Source organism: Mauremys reevesii, linkage group 17 (genome assembly GCF_016161935.1).
Source record: "Mauremys reevesii isolate NIE-2019 linkage group 17, ASM1616193v1, whole genome shotgun sequence".
Classification (NCBI taxonomy): Eukaryota; Metazoa; Chordata; order Testudines; family Geoemydidae; genus Mauremys; species Mauremys reevesii.
Window position 1 is genome coordinate 17,139,704 of NC_052639.1, and position 13,268 is coordinate 17,152,971.

Here is a 13,268-nt window from a genome sequence, read left to right on the forward strand (position 1 = left end):
ACCCAAGCGGCCTTCTACTTTCAAATTCTCAATGAGTTCCTCCCTATTTGTTAAAATCAACTCTAGAACAGCTTCCCCTCTAGTAGCTTTTTCAACCTTCTGGATGGCCCAGTGGGATCCCAGCTAGGCGGACAGGCTGGAAAATGGATCTTCCAGTCACCCGTTCCAGGTCTCCCAGCATTAAGATCAAATTCCTTCTCCTGCCCCTGCCCCGCACATTGCGCTCACCACCAAGAGGTATTGGGGCCTGTCTATATGTGGGGATTCTGCAGCAGCTCCCAGCATGGCACCCGAGAGGTTGGCCAAGACCTTGTGCAGAGCCTATACCGCAAGGGAGAGCCATGGGTCAGGGGCTACACCTGCCACAGGACAGCAAGGGGTGGGAAGCACTGGTGAGACCCCAAACACATACCCTGGCCTCTCTGATTCATATCCTCCTGCAAGCTTTGTCCCCAACCATTTCTTCTTTCTCTACACGAGACATTTTCACAAATGTCACAATGCCTTGGCACACAACAGCATGAAACAACCCTTTCTCCTCCCCAAAGTGCTTTAATGTCCATTCTCTCGCCCAGCCTTGCTCCTGCCAGGCATTACAGACGTGTCTCATTTCCCATTACACAGATTGGGATGCTGAGGTACAGAGAGAGGAAATGACCAATCCCAGCTCACACAGCAAAGTGATGGCACAGCTAGAGAGAAAAGCCAACAGCTCTCACTCTTGCTGTCATCAGCAGACACCAAGACCCCCGGGGGAGGGACAGAGGCCAGCAATTGAAGGGATGTGCGTGCAAATTTCATTGACACAGTTTTCTGTTAGAAAATACCAGGAACATTAATCAAGGTTGATTTGTGGAATCATGAATCAATTTGGATGAAAAATCTTTGCAAAAATATTTCGTTTTCCAAACCAAAAGCATCTCCCGTTTGTGGCGTCCCCTTAAACTGTCTCTTCGCACACAAAGAGGAGACACTTCAATTTGGAAACGAGATAAGATGCTTCAGTCAGGGTAAGCAGTTGCTCCCCTTCATAATTGAAAGATCATAAAATGCCAGTAAAATTGACTTTCAGTCCTTACACAGCAGACCCCACTGACGGCATCTCCCCGGGGCCGGGTGGGGCCAGCTCACCTTATCAAACCTTCCCATACCCGGGGGAACGGGAAAGTGCGAGGCTGCAGCGCCACCTAGCGGCCACAGGACAAATCGCCGGCTGCGGCACCTGTGGGCACTGGGAGTTCGCTTAACATGGAAAGCTGCCTAATGCAAGGTTGGCAAAACGGGGGTCTGCTGCACTACATCATCATCTGCAATGACTCAACCCGATAGGACACCTCCTGTGCTACGCTGCTACTAGTGACCCTCTCAAACAGGTCCCCATAGCTCCCCAGCCTCCCCCCACCAGGAGGCAGCTAGGAGAGGCTTGTTACACTGCTCTACAGCCAAAATGCTTCTGAAATTAATATAGTCAAACTTTACTAACTCTGGGTCACTCAGAACGAAAATGATGCTTAAAATTCTTGATTGGCTCTAGTTTTCAAGATATGCTATTGGGTCAGTATTTATGACCCTTGACTTGGGAATGGCGGAGGAGAAGTGAGTTATAAAGGGACGGGATCTCAATTTAAACCAGTAATGACTAAAATCCATCTTTGACTGGATCTATGAATAAATCTATGAATGGGTTTGGACAGTACTTGCTTTTCAGGCAAAACAATGAAGGATGCAATCTGAAGCTGGTATTGCCTCATACATGATATGAATTGCATCATGTTATTCCTAGAAGTCATGGATGATGCAATCATAAGGAAGCTGAATCAATTGCCCTATATCAGCTATTTAAATCATACAGTGTCTTGCTCTCTTATTTGTCAGTGTTTGATTTTGCAAAGGGACCCATTTCTCTTTAGCCAAAGTGAGCAGAGATGCCTTGTACTTGTGTGAACAGTGCAGATAACTTCTGCTATGTTTGTGGTGAAGTGACTTTTGCATCACAAAAGTGCAGTAGAACCACTATGGTTAAGAAAGCCTATCACTTTTCTTTTGGCTGCATAATTGGAGATCAGGACAAGAGGTGGGCCCCACACATATGCTACAACACTTGTGCAACAAATCTTCGCCAGTGTTTGAACAGGAAAAGGAAATTTATGCCTTTGCAGTGCCAATGATGTGGAGAGAGCCAACAGATCATACCAGCAATTGTTACTTCTACATGGTGCCTCCAGTTGGGAAAGGTGTGACAAAGAAGAAAAAGTGGACGCTGCATTCTCCAAACATTCCATCAGCTCTATGCCCAGTACCCCACGGAGAAGGACAGCTGGTTGCTGATGCACCACAATCATTCTCACTTGAGTCAGACGAGGAAGAGGAAGAGGACGAAACTTCTGGTCCTGAACCATCAATGTCACAGGACCCACATTTTCTCCCATCCTCCTCCTCTGAACGACACCTCATAACACAAGGTGAAGGGAATGACCTTGTCAGGGATTCGGAACTACCCAAGAGTAAGGCAGAGCTGTTGGGCTCTGCACTACAGCAGTGGAATCTCCTGGCAGGTGATGTTAGGGTTTCCATGCTCCCTGGCCGTCAAAAGGATCTTGAACCATTCTTCTTCATGGAAGGCCATCTTGTAGCGTGCAACAAAACCGATGGTGTGATGGCAGCCCTCAACATCATTCACAATCCACATGAGTGGAGACTGTTCATTCATTCATCGAAGATGAGTCTTAAAGCTGTTTTACTGCATAATGGCAATGTTTTGCCATCAATTCCACTTGGTCATGCAGTCCATATGAAGAAAACCTATGACAACATGAAAAAACAATATGAAACCTCTCTGATTGGGATCACTTTATTACCCAGTCTGCTCCTCCCTCCAAGTGGAGAGGATCATGCACCAGTCTCTGGTCCTGAGCAGGTGCCCCAAGCACATCTAGCAAAACACAGAGTTTTAGGGGGAAATAGAACACACATTGATTAACTACGCAAAGATAGGCTTGAAGGGATTGTATGCAATGAGCGCACAGCTCAATGCAGGTTAGCCAAGAACTGAACCAAAAGAACCCTCTGCTTTGGCCTCAGCAGCAGATCTGGGGTGGTGAGAGCTGCAGCTCCAAACTCACTTTCCTGCTCAGCCCCAGCTCTTTCCCCCAGGTCTCTCCCCTTGCCGGCAGGCTCCGGCTCAGGGGCTGGCTCCAGCCACCGCAAAGAGTCCGAACCCTCCCTGCCCCCCAGAGCTGGGCACAAAGGGGGCTAATGCAGATCTCTCCCCCATACAGACCCGGCTGGGGCAGCAGCAGCAGCAGCCCAGGCACCCACCAGCCCCCCAGCAGCCCCCACACTCCAAATGCCCTGCACCACACACACCCGCCGGCCTCACAGCTCCTCCCCACCCTCCCATGGTCTCATGGTCTCATAGACTCTAAGGTCAGAAGGGACCATAATGATCATCTAGTCCCACCTCCTTCACAATGCAGGCCACACAAACTCACCCATCCACTTCTAGATCAAACCCCTAACCTATGTCTCACTTACTGAACTCCTCAAATTGTGCTTCGAAGACCTCAAGCTGCAGAGAATCCTCCAGCAAGTGACCAGTGCCCCATGCTGCAGAGGAAGGCGAGAAACCTCCAGGGCCTCTGCCAATCTGCCCTGGAGGAAAATTCCTTCCTGACCCCAAAGATGCTGATCACTTAAACCCTGAGCATGTGGGCAAGACTCACCAGCCAGCACCCACGAGAGAATTCTCTGCAGGAACTCACATCCCCACCCATCTAACATCCCATCCAGACCACTGGGCATACTTACCTGCTGAGAATCAAAGATCAATTGCCAAATTCATTGCCAAAATTAGCCTATCCCATCATACCATCCCCTCCATAAACGCATTAAGCTTATTCTTGAAGCCAGATATGGCTTTTGTCCCCATTACTCCCCTTGGAAGGCAAGTCTAAACTCCCTAGTGTCCACTTGATAGCCACTGGTTCTTCTTCTTCTGCACAGCATCGCTCGTGGAGAACAAGGTCCTGCAAATCTACAGTCGTACTCTATCTTTGTTTCAAGAATAAAAACAAACTAGCGCCTCAGAGGACTGGAACAGATTTCAGCTGATGGACAGCTTTGCTCAGTGTTTGTACATTTTAACAGGAAAATGTTGAATGGTGAAATTAATTTCACCTCCCCATTCAGCGGAACTCCTGAACATACAGGAGATGGATATGAAAATATAGATCAATTAAAAAAAGGGGACATGTAAGAGAGCAGCTGGACTTGAACCAGAAACCTCTCGATCTGCCATCAAATGCACCACCACTGAGTTCCCTGAGGCAGCTGAGTGTTGGAGCCAGTGATCTTGAAGAGTATGAAGGGGACACTTATTTCAAAGAGCTTCTCTTCCATTCCCAGACATGAGTGGTTTTAAAAATGGAGTTTCATTACATTTTCTATGTGCATGTAAACACCACAGCTTGCACAATCCCCACAACTGCTCAGTCTCACCAGAGCACAATAACTTTGGAGGCCCCACACCCAGCTACCCAGCTCTGCGGCCTTTAACCTCTTCAGCAGTTCTCCAATGCCTTAAAGCCACAGGGCACAGCATGGAATTTGACCCCATTAATCCTAAATCAATTTGGATGAAAAATCTTTGCAAAAATATTTTGTTTTCCAAACCAAAAGCATCTCCCGTTTGTGGCGTCCCCTTAAACTGTCTCTTCGCACACAAAGAGGAGACACTTAATTTGGAAACGAGATAAGATGCTTCAGTCAGGGTAAGGAGTTGCTCCCCTTCATGATTGAAAGATCATAAAATGCCAGTCAAATTGACTTTCAGCCCTTACACAGCAGACCCCACTGACGGCATCTCCCCGGGGCCATGTGGAGCCAGCTCACCTTATCAAACCTTCCCATACCCGGGGGAACAGGAAAGTGCGAAGCTGCAGCGCCACCTAGCGGCCACAGGACAAATCGCCGGCTGCTGCACCTGTGGGCACTGGGAGTTCGCTTAACATGGAAAGCTGCCTAATGCAAGGTTGGCAAAACGGGGGTCTGCTGCACTACATCATCATCTGCAATGACTCAACCCGATAGGACACCTCCTGTGCTACGCTGCTACTAGTGACCCTCTCAAACAGGTCCCCATAACTCCCCAGCCTCCCCCCACCAGGAGGCAGCTAGGAGAGGCTTGTTACACTGCTCTACAGCCAAAATGCTTCTGAAATAAATGGAGTCCAACTTCACTAATTCTGGGTCACTGAGAACGAAAATGATTCTTAAAATTCTTGATTGGCTCTAGTTTTCAAGATATGCTATTGGGTCAGTATTTATGACCCTTGACTTGGGAATGGCGGAGGAGAAGTGAGTTATAAAGGGACGGGACCTCAGTTTAAACCAGTAATGACTGAAATCCATCTTTGACTGGACCTATGAATAAATCTATGAATGGGTTTGGACAGTACTTGCTTTTTAGGCAAAACAATGAAGGATACAATCTGAAGCTGGTATTGCCTCATACATGATATGAATTGCATCATGTTATTCCTAGAAGTCATGGATGATGCAATCATAATGAAGCTGAACCAATTGCCCTTTATCAGCTCTAGAAATCATACAGTGTCGTGCTGTATTATTTGTCAGTGTTTGATTTTGCAAAGGGACCCTTTTCTTTTTAGCCAAAGTGAGCAGAGATGCCTCGTACTTGTGTGAACAGTGCAGATAACTTCTGCTATGTTTGTGGTGAAGTGACTTTTGCATCACAAAAGTGCAGTATAAACACTATGGTTAAGAAAGCCTATCACTTTTCTTTTGGCTGCAAAATTGGAGATCAGGTGTGTGTTGGAAGCAATGAGTGTGGCAATCTCAGTGAGCCGACGGAGGGTGACGGTGGTCAGAGAGAGACAACGGAAGGTTAAAGGGGCAACGATGGGCATAACGATGATGATTGTGTTGTATTTCATTCCTTAGATCTGGTGCCACGGCCGGCCCTTTAGCCTTGTAGTTTACCAAGAGTAAAACTAAATATCTGTTGAGATACAAGGGAGAGTCTGTGTCCATTCCTGCTAGCTGCACAGGACTTTGACGTTGCTGCTTTCAATCCTCCGGCCCTGCCGAGACAAGGAACAATTCAGGCGGTCACTGAACTGAAGGAGGGAGATGTTTTTCTGACAGGAGGGACGGCTCCTCTTAAAGGTGTTTGGCAGACAGCCTCCTTCCCAGGTCTGTCCCGACAACACCCAGTTGAAAAGGGACTCTCCTCAGCCCGGTGAAAACGAGCGAGTGAGTGAGCGTGGGGGAGAGCGAGCGACGGAGGGAGATGGATTGAGGGGGCCGGGACCTCTGTGAAGGGGCAGGATGAGGGTGTTCAGTTTTGTGGGGTCAGAAAGTTGGCAACCTCAGATCCAGGGGAAACAACTCAAAGACCCAAGGAGTCTGGCCAGGGGCAGGACATCAGCTTTGAGGGGAGGGGTGGGTGTGGCAGTGACATCACAAAGGCATTTTGCAGGAACTCGGCCTATTGGGCAAAGGTGGTGGGGAGGGGGTGACCTCACAGAGAGACCCCGACATCAGCCGGGCAGGACAGAGGTGCAGGGCCAGGCCAGTCTCTGAGACCTCCCGGCTTTGCTGCCGCAAGTCACCTTCGCGAGGTCTCTCCTCGAGGGCTGAGAGAGTATTAGGATTCAGAGTTGTGAGCATGAGGAGGAACCTCTGTGGAGTTTTCTCCTTTCCTACCACTGATTGTGCCGAAAACAAACTTCCCTTTGACAAGGTAAGAGGCTCAGAGAGCTTTGGAACCTGTTCCGTCTGGTCCACCTGGCGCAGGCAGCATTCTAGGCCCAGACAGCGCTGGCTTCAGGTGGCAGAATTTGATTTCTCCCTAGGTTTTGATGATTGGAATCCTGGGGACATTGGGGTGTATCCTTTTGGTTTATCTTTTCCTCTTTCCTCCTTCCTTTCTCCTCTTCTCTTGCTTCTTTTTCCCTTTTCCAGCTTCCTCCTCTACCTAGGAGGGACGGGTCTGGAGTGCGGGCAGGGGAGGGGTATTGGTCTCATTGCGGGAGGTCCTCACCAAGAGGTGGGTCTGGGTCTGAGAGTGGTCCCCTCTGATGGTGTCCTGGGCCGTCCTTTGGGACATCTGGTGAGACCCCTCAGCCTCCTGCCCCTCAGAGTCTCAGTGCTGATTGGCTGAGCAGGGGGCTATCGACACCAAGGAGACTCAGGTCAGTTTGGTCTCTTTTCAAATCAGGCAAATAAGTCACAACCAATCCAATGTATGGAATTAATCTGGCTGCTTCTCTCCATTAATTGTCTCTTGGCAGGTCATGATTTTCAATAATGTCCTAGGTCTTCTAAAATACTTGCTGAATAATTACTATGAACCACTGTTGGTCTCTAGCTCACTTGAGGGCACTTTATTCTGATCACTCAATGTGTGAAATTCAAGATGTGAGAGAGAGGCTGAAAGTCAGGAGCAGTCTTTCCTCTATTTTGTTATGTCCATGTGTGGAATGAATTTTGTTTTGGGCACAAATATGGAGGTGAGGTGTGACACATCACCTGCATATTGCGCTCCTTACAAAATTCATTCTGCACATGGATGGTGTGTGGCAGGGGTGAGGCTGAAAGGCTCGGGGCGGGGGGGGTTGGGGCGCAGTGATGTGAGGGCTCCGGCTGGGGGTGCAGTCTCTGGAGTGGGGCTAGCGATGAGGGTCTCAGCATTGGAGCAGAGGGTAGGGGCGCAGGGGGTGAGGGCTCTGGGGTGGGGCTGGGAATGAGGAGATTGGGGAGCAGGTTGGCCCAGGGAGAAAGAACTGCCCCTCCAGCCCTCTCTCCCCACAGCAGCTCAGGGCCAGATGAGAGGGTACCTGTCTCCAAGCCGCAGCAGCACCGGTGGGGCTGGGTTGGGACTGAGGGAGGCGACAGGATTTATTTTTCCGAAGTCAAAAGGAGGAAGGGATATAGTTATGCTTCAGTTTTTACCTCATAACCTTATTCCTGTCTAACCTACAGGACACTATGGGAATAAGACACTATGTCATGTGGTGACATCACAAGAGCAGAGGATGTGAGAACTACAGCAACTGAGAGGGTGGGGGATTTAGAGTCGGATTGTTTCAAATGCTGCATTTGTCGGCTGACATTTAACAGCAACGCTTAGCTAACACAATGGAGAAAGGAATTCTCTGCTAAAGATTCAACTTGCCCCTTTGGCCAACTCTGCCCCTTCCCTGACCGGAGTGTGCTCAGAACAGCCCCACCTCCCCCCGCACACACACACACAAGCCCACAGCTGGGCACCCAGCACAAAGCCAGGGAAGTGGTTGCTTGGCTTGTTTTACTTTTTGCTTTGCAGAAGGTTTTTTCAAAAGCATTTTCTGCTCCTGTTCCCCATGGTGAGGAAGCAGATGGTTGTGGGGAAGGGAACCTGACAGCGGTGGAGCCGGGGCAGTGGGGGGGGAGTTGGGGGAGGCTGAGGAGGGCAACAGGAGGCTGGAGGTGACTGGGGCGATGGGGGAAAGGGAACAGTTTGGAGGAGGCTGAAGGGGGAGATGGGGGAACGGGACATTTGGGGGCGCTAAAGGGGGCAATTGGGGCAGTTGTGGGAGGCTGAAGAGGCTGATGGGGGAAGTTGGGGGAGGCTGAAGAGGGCAACGGGAGGCTGGAGGTGACTGGGGCGATGGGGGGAAGGGAACAGTTTGGAGGAGGCTGAAGGGGGAGATGGGGGAACGGGACATTTGGGGGCGAAAGGGCGCAATTGGGGCAGTTGTGGGAGGCTGAAGAGGGTGATGGGGAAGTTGGGGAGGCTAAAGGAGCAATGGGGAAGTTGGGGAGGCTGAAGGTGGCAATGGGTTGAAGGAGGCCGGGGCAGAGAGGCTGTTGGGGGGCTGCTCGTCCCCACGGGAGGGGAGGAGGAAGAGGAGCTGCCCTTCTTTCTGAAGCTGTTTCCTGTTAGATCTTGCAACTTCACTGTTCCTGAGCAGGGTCCTGTGATGAAAAGGAAACTAGAGAGATTCGTGGTCCTGCTTTCAGCAGGGGCTTAGGCTGGATGACCTCCTGGGGTCTCTTCCAACCCTCATTGTCTAGGATTCTGTGTTTCTGTGGAGGACAGGTCCATCAATGGCTGTTGGCCAGGGTGGGCAGGGATGGTGCCCCTAACCTCTGTCTGTCAGAAGCTGGGAATTGGGCGACAGGGGGTGGCTCCCTGGATGATTCCTGTCTGTTCATTCCCTCTGGGGCACCTGGCACCGGCCGCTATCGGCCGACAGGACACTGGGCTAGATGGAGCTTTGGTGTGACCCAGTCTGGCCGGTCTTCTCTTCTAAAGCTCTTCTCACATGCTCAGTAACAGCTGCAAGCTGCTGCCCTCACGCGCCATCAGAATCTGCTCCCTGCAATCAAAGGCCGTAAAATCCCCCTGAAGGGTGGAATCGGAGGGGCGGGATGGGCAGAGGGACAAAACTGGGACAGGATCAGGGGTTCAGACGGGGGCTGCCCTGCCAAGTAGGTGCAGAAGGGAAAACCCCCAGCTAGAGGGAGGCAGAGGGGATAGAAGTCCCCACAGATGGGGTGAGCCGGCAGCAGCAGTTCCAAACCAGGGTGTGGTGGATGGTAGAAGGACTCGTGTTCCTCGCAGGATGGTCCATCTCAGCCCCCCCTCCCCAGGGCTGTGGTGTTAAAGGCCCCGAGTGGCCCAGTGCCCAGGCTCCACCGCTCTGCTCTAGCTGAAATGGTGACTGAGCTGCCAAGGAGATGTGATTCAGGAAATAGTTTAAACCTCCCTCCCCATCCCCTCATCATAAAGCAAACTGATACTTTTAGACGTGTTTACGCCGTTTCAAAGAATTCCTGGCCAGTTTCCGTCTCGGTAACATGTCTGCTTGGAGCCTCAGAGTAGCTCAAGATTTGTCTTATCTGCTGCTCTGATTGCCTGAGTTAGTCTCCCTGTCCTGAGCTCCCTGGAGTTCTGCACCTTTTCATTGTTTATTTCTAGCAATGGTATTTGGATGACAGTGTCCAGTAGTTCAGGCACCCAGCTGAGAGGCAGGAATTAGGACACACCGGGGAGCTGATCCCCCTGCCCCACTCGCGCTCATTAGTTAGCCCCAATGAACCCCCTTCAAAGGGAGAGCTGGACAGAGCCCCACCACGGCACACTGCTTCGTGCACTGACCTGAAACATGGGGGACCCTGGTTCAAATCCTTTCTCCCTTGTGGACAGTGGCAGAAGGAGGGGGTGATGCTGGCAGCCCCAGCTCATGCCGGTGGCCTCAGGCCTCCCTGAGGCACAGATCTAGCCCAAAGGCAGACTTGCCTAGGTGGCAGGATAGCCCCGAGTGCCCAAGGGGACTGTCTGTGACTCCCTGCTCAGGCTGTTCGTGTGCCTGGGGAGTTCGCTCTCAGGGGGTGGAAGCTCCCAGTCCCCATGGGGGGTGCCCTGGTGTGTAACAGTCTGCCCTGAGCTTGGTACTCACGTCCCTGAGCTACTCTCTGCAGCTGGACAGAGGGAATTGAACCTGGCTCTCCCACATGGCAGGTGAGTGCTGGGAGCACAGGACCTATCTGTGAGAGAGGGGCAGGGCTAGGACACCTCCCGTTGTCAGTGTCTCCTGGGCGGGCTTGGCTGGCTCCTGCCTGGGGAGCTGGTGGTTGTGAGTTGTGTTGTAAGGTGCCTGTGTCGCCCGTGCATCGTACAGGAGTTCAGGCCCCTAACTCCGCTTAGTGGATCACTGGGTTGTTCCTGTAAAAGCAGCAAAGAATCCTGTGGCACCTTATAGACTAACAGACGTTTGTGCAGCATGAGCTTTCGTGGGTGAAACAACAATTCGGTTGTTCCTGGATTTTCTCGCTGCTGAAACCAGGTCCTGTGACGCTCAGCACTGCCCCCCCTCAGTCCCGTCACGGGGTGTAGCCAGTCCGGTCTCTGCAGAGCCCAGCTGAGCAATGCCTGATTGACATGGGTGTGCACAGGAGAAGAGACAGAGCACAGGCTGGAAAGTGACACATCACAGCAAAGCCCAAACGCTCCTCCTAGGGGCACGATATTCCCTGTGGGTGCTGGGGACACGCTGTGATGGGATCCGCTGTGCCCCCGAACCCTCTCCAGCCTGGGCTGTCTCCCACAATGCCCTGCTAGTGACCAGCAGCAACCCTCCAGGCGCTGTTATCCCTCGGCACAACGGCATGTGGAGCGGCTTGATTGCATGGATGCTCCCGGAGCCACTCGTGAATCCCACAGTGAGGTGCCCGCCAGATCCCCCCAGCTCCCAGCACTGCGCCGCAGGAATATGCTGTGTGTGTTAGTAATTGGTTCCCCACTTCCCCACTGGAAGGTGGAGCTACACCAGGAACGTGGGGTCTGTGGTGTCGCGGTTTGGGTGGGCTATTGGAAGAGCGGGGAGGACTAGTCTATGGCAGAAGCCTGCGATTTGCCTTGCCTGCCCGGCTTGCGCTTTTGGCTTCACTTTTGGTTTTTGATTTTTTTCCTCCACTCTCATCAGTTCATCCCTTCCCACTGAACTGCCCAGTGCCTGGCTCGGAGGTGGAGGCAGGAGGAGAGAGACAAGGGTGAGATTTCAGCATCTCCAGTAGCCCCAACAAACACTGTGGGGTTTTAATTCATAGCTGTTGTCGGTCTGGGGGAGACCCTGGTGCACCAGCGGGGGAGGGTGTCTGATGGGGTTGGTGGTCTGGCTGGGGGCAGACATTGCATCCCCTTTCCCACTGCTAATTGAATGAGAAGACAGACATCCCTGTGGAGCAGATAAGAGCCTCAGAGAGGTTTCATGTTGTTGTTTCATGTTGTCCTAGGTTTCCTTCCTATGGACTGCATCACCAAGTGGAATTCATGGCAAACCATTGCCATTATGCAGTAAAACATCTTTAAGACTTCGTCTTCGATGAATCAATGAACAGTCTCCACTCATGTGGATTGTGAACGATGTTGCAATGTCCTGGTGAAATCGCTCGCCCAAAACTGTGGAGCTGCAGTAGTGCTGGGGCAGTGATCCCCACCAGTGACCTGGGCCATCCTTTGAGCTCTCTGGTGAGACCCCTCAGCCTTCCATCCTCAGTCTCTACCCTGATTGGCTGAGCAGGTGGTTAATGACAGGGAGGAGACTCAAGGCCTTTTTGTTCTCTTTTAAGACCAAGTAAATAAGTCATAACCAGTTATATGTTTCATGGATTGTGCTGCTTCTCTGCATTAATTGTCAATTCTCCTTTTTCAGCCTGAGCATCTCCCTCTTTCAAGTAGGGATAATAATGATCTGCTCCTACCTACCTCAACACACTCACTCTTCCCCAACACACACACACGGTCTCGCCCCACACACAAACAGTCTCCACACTGCAGCTGAAAAGCAGCTGGCAATCTAGTAGGATGACCCTGGAACAATGGGATAGAGAAACCTGCATCACTGAAAGTGCAGCCACAAAGACACCACACACCAGCTTCCCCTAGCTGGCAAGAATCAAACCTCCACAGAAAGATCCCTATGGTATCGTAGGCCAGCTTCCTAAGGCCTCAGCCTCAAGCACTTAACACAGGGAACTTTCTACACTCTGGTTCTGTTCTAACGGAAGGATCATTTCCAAGTGTTCGCTCAGACCAGCTTGCCCAGCGCCCTCACTGCTGTGCATCTCTGTATGTGTGGCCATGGCTGAACAGCAAGAATTCCTGCCCATTTCCCTTCTGGCTGGAGCATGCTTACAGTGTGTTTGTGGTTAATGATTTTGCTGTAGATTGTTGGCTTCCTGCTTTGGCAATTCAGACAGTCCCTTTTCCCAACATATCTCCAGCACATCAGTCCCTGGCTGAGTCTCCTGGGCAATGGAAAACATCCCTTGTTTGGTGCTGCCAAGGGGATCATGCAGAGCTGAGATGTCTCTCGGCTTGGATCAAAGGGGAATATTGGATGGAATTTATCACACAACCCTCCCTGCTCCTCAGAGCCCCATGGGGAGAATGTAGAGAAGGGGGAGTCATTCCTCCCCTGCACTCCCAGAAGAGTTGCTAGGACTCCTTCCTGCCAGCTACTCACCCCTGGATTCATCCTTAGCTCCTAGGATCTTTCTGCTCCAAAGGCTCCATAGTCCTGGGGTGGGGAGGGTGTCACTGCACAGTCTGAAACACAAGGGAGGTTTCTGGAATTGAAGGAAGGAGCAGAAAATGGAGAGGAAAGAAACAGAGAGAAAACGCCTCGTCTCTCTCCCTTCACCCCCCCCATCAAGAAATGTTACCAAGTACCAGCGTTAGGGGAAATGGTGCCCTGGGC